General features: G+C 45.0%; 1 long non-coding RNA gene across 1 annotated transcript; it reads right to left on the bottom strand.

Moving 5' to 3' along the window:
• Positions 1 to 469: 469 nt before the first annotated feature.
• LOC115611693 lies at positions 470 to 3,695 on the bottom strand. Its single transcript, XR_003992664.1, has 3 exons — positions 3,618 to 3,695; positions 708 to 907; positions 470 to 542 (listed from the first exon to the last, which is right to left on the bottom strand). It is a non-coding gene; the product is annotated as an uncharacterized LOC115611693 (long non-coding RNA).
• Positions 3,696 to 4,109: the final 414 nt, after the last annotated feature.

The following is a 4,109-nucleotide window of genomic DNA, read 5'->3' as shown; positions in this document are numbered from 1 at the left end:
ACCCCCACTCCGGTAAGAAGCTGTGATAGTCCCATTTATACAAGGTTAGCTCCTGCCTGCAAAGGCTGTCCAGCTGCGTGAAAGCTTATTTCTGAAGCTGTACCCAGATCTGCCCACTTTCTGTACATAACACCATGTGTGACAGACATTCTGCTAGACCTCGATCCAGCATACTGTTGCTGATCAGGCACACCACACTCGTTAGGGCCTGAGTTCTCATGCAACACTGGCTGTAGTACTGAAGCATCCCTCCTGCACCAAGCCTGGTTCCCTGCTGTCTCAGGCAGTCACTTCATATAGCCCCATTCATCAACCAACCAACCACCAGGTCCTTGCAGTGAATTGCAAATGCCATAGGCAGGTCCATTGTCAGATGGACCACAGCACTCTTCCAAAACGGAGCTAACCCCAGGTGAACGTCATGACACCATCTAGTGGGCCAAGTACTCTTTCATTCTCTATTACCTTCTCCCAAAGACTGGACACTGCCGACAGAACACGGTCCTAGTGCGGGATCTCTGTGCCTCCCAGATGGCCTCGATCTGGAACAAAGGTGAAATTCTTTCTTGAGAGAGGTACTGGACGTTCAACCCTGTGCAGAAGAGTCAGTCTCCCACGGAGTGCTCCAGACACTAGACTGGTAAGCCCAAAGGCAGCATTGATGGTACCACCGGCACCTCAGAGCACAGGGAATGAGACATAAGTACCTCTGGATTTCTTCAGCACGCAGAAAGTAGACCAGTACCACTGTGGGACCATTCCAGACTGCCTAGGAAGTGCTCCACAGGTCTTGGGTATTGGTAGATCTCTGTGTAGTCGGTGTCCCAGTTTGACAAGTGCATTTTTGCTCAGGAGATGAAAGCCATGTTTGCCTCCCCACTCTCTACTCCAACTGATGGGGAGATGCCTATGGGACAGCAAGAGCTTTTGGAGTGTCACTGAATTTTGCAGCTCACCATCCTAGAAGAACACCCTTATAATGAAAGTATCTCTCAACCAATATTTAAGAGGTTGCATTTACCACAAACTACCAACATTGAAAGGAGACAAACCAGCAAACACACCAGCTGCACCTCCCACTCTGCACAGCATTCAAGATGGCCAGTCTTCCTTTACAGCAGCTTATTTCCCCTGAAGAAGCCAGCTGCCGACACTGTCAAGCTCATCTGCTTTGAACATTAAGTCTCTCTAATTCTCACTTTCTTGGTGGGCCTTTGCCATAGAAACCTTCCTTAGCAACAGGAAGGCAGAGCGGTAACAGCTCCAGAGAGAGACATTAATGAGGCAGCCCTGGCCTCTGAGTGGCACATCACCTCGTGCTCTGCCTCCTCAGCTTACCTTCTCCAGCAGAGTGTAACTAATAGGTGAGTTTTTCCAGCAGAGTCAGGGTGTGGGGCAGGAGGGAAACACTGCATTGGAAAACTGTTTGGGATCACTTTGAAACCACCCTTTGATTAAGTGCTGATGGCCTGATTTATAACCCAGCTCGCCCAAGGGAGTTTCGTGCACCCGTGTAGCCCTGGCATGCTGAGGATGATTTCTGATTGTGGCCATGGGCACAGAGAGTGAGGAGCTGACACGGAGCATCTCAATGCAGGCTCAGGAGCCACCCTACCTAAGAGAGGGAGAGAAGAGTAGAATGGCTCAGGACACTGCAAACAGCCCTGCAAGATTTGTGGGATGAGAATACCCTGACCAGCCCCATCCTGAGCCACCACTGACCAGTGGGCAATGGTCTCTCGTGTACCTAAGTCTAGGGGCAGCACTGCTGTCAGTGATGCTCAGATGCTCTAGCTTTATCCCTACCACCAATTTCTGCTGTATCTCCACTTAACTGCTTTTTCTTTTATTGGTTAGAAAATCAGTATTTGCCTCTCTGATGGTAAGGATGCTGTAAAGAGAAAATCAGTACTATCTCTGAAATTCTGTGTGGGTAAAGGGGCAATCCCCCATCCTTGTACTGCCATTGGTAGATGATACACAGAAACGCAGGCAAGAAAAGCTGGCACTTCAAATTCCTAACCAGGTGGTGTCCAGGCTGTAAAAGAAGTGGTAAAGGATCAGAGACAGCATTTTTATTGCTTCTGTATCATCATCCTCCTCCCAGGTCTGTGCCTTTCTGTTCCCAACAGCTTTATTTTGTCAGATAAAGCAGGATGCATGTTACTCTGAACTTTCCATTTTTTTCAGGGAAATAGCTGACTGCTACTGTGCAGACAGGGGCAAGTTGGCTCTGTCTGTGCTGTGAAGCAAGTCTGAAGTGGAAGCATCTCACCAAGCGTGGTCAGCCTGGGTTCGATGCCAAACTAAAGCCAGTGATACCCGGTTTCCCTTGCAGAGCCATCTTGTGCCCAGCCACCTTGGAGGCCAAGTGTCATAACAAAAAGCTTCCCCAGGTGCTTCCTCTTTGAAGCAGCACACAAGGACATGCACATACAAGTATTAAGATGGGCACTAACCACCACTGCCAGCTTCAGGAACCCATAACTTTATCTTTCCATTCTCTGACTCATCCTGTCACAAACACACCAGACAAGCTCCCTGCTGCTACCAGCATTACACCGTGACTCACTGGTAAACCTGCACTGCTCTCACTCCTAATCCTCCCTGCCAGCTTTTTTATTATCTGCTCTGCTGCCTGTGGGATAATCATCTCAAGAGCCCTGATGGCCTGTATCTCCAAACACCTCTCCTCTGCATACCTGTCAGCAACAGAACATAATTAACTGCAGCAGCTGACCTGAGTTCACAAACCTGGCTTGTAGGCAATAAGGAATGACCACCTCGCCCTGCTTGTCTTATTCTGTGGGAGCAAATGCTGTTATCGTTATGGTCACAGAATCTGCAGACTTTTAATTACACATTAAAATCACAATTAAGCAGGATAATACATTTCTGTTCTTTTGCTAGTTTGGTTTCACATTTTAATGTTTTCTAAATTCTATCTGGTGACAAACATTTCTGTTTTAAGATAAGGAAGCATTTGTTTATGCCTCTGACCAAAACTCTGGCCCTGAGAGGATTTAGATTAAAGCACATTCATTCAACACCCAATTGAAAAACAACAGCTTGACTAAATGATTTATTGGGTATGTCTGATCTCAAAGACATTTGGAAACTTAATTATATCAAAGGCTGCAATTTATGAAGTCCGTTTTCCCCTAATGTAAAGACATGAATCTAAATTTTGGATGAATACTTACTGAATTAAAGGAATCCAACAGCTTTTATTACACATGCAAGTACTCTCACATAAAGCTATGAATAATGACATGTAAAAAGTTCATGGCAAAATGAAACATGCTAAATGTTAACTGTAATGTATCTTTCACCATCAAGGCAGAAAGTTCCAAGAACTTAGAATATTCTTGGCATAAGGAAAAAAGCAAGTATTTGTTCCTAAGAAACAGGACACCACCTAAGCAATAAGATGCACAAGACTGGGCAGTGCCTAATTCCCAGGAATCTGAGCACTTTACCCGGCACGTGCTCAGGTAGCTCCATTCTGGTGCAAGTAATTCAAGAAAATGGAACTGCCTTCAATCCTGTTTTACCCCCAGGTAACCCTAGCAAACCTTTGTTTCTGCAGAGCCACATGTGTCAAAGACAGTACTTACTCTTGCAGGAAGCCAAGGAAAGAAGGCAGAGAGCAGAGACAGCCAAAAGCTTTGTTTTCTGCAGGCAGGAAAACTCCAAAAACCTGTTTTATAGAATAAGAAAAAAATTTGGAAATGTGATCCAACATAATGCCTATCCTTAGGGCTTTATTCTGATCACAACCTCCTGAAAATGTTTTCTCTTTTTCCCAAGAAACATTTAAAAAAAAGTGTCACTTTATTTGAGTGTATTTGGAAATACTTTATACCATTTTAATTCTGATAAAAGAAAAACACATTACTACATTATTCCTTATATTTTTGGCTCAAGGAGGGAATAATTCCTGGTTTAATGTAAATTGGCAGGACAAAATCATCTTCCCCTCTATGAGTTCTAGCTTTTCCTTCTATCTTTTTATTGTTTCCTTCTCCAACACTACTGAATTCTCTGAGCTTACAGGCACCTAAGGCATCAGCAATGGCATTTTCTCCTTTGGTATGCCATCCAGGAGA

This window comes from Strigops habroptila, chromosome 8, assembly GCF_004027225.2.
Source record: "Strigops habroptila isolate Jane chromosome 8, bStrHab1.2.pri, whole genome shotgun sequence".
NCBI classification, from domain to species: Eukaryota; Metazoa; Chordata; class Aves; order Psittaciformes; family Psittacidae; genus Strigops; species Strigops habroptila.
This window is presented reverse-complemented; position numbering and strand designations above follow the sequence as displayed.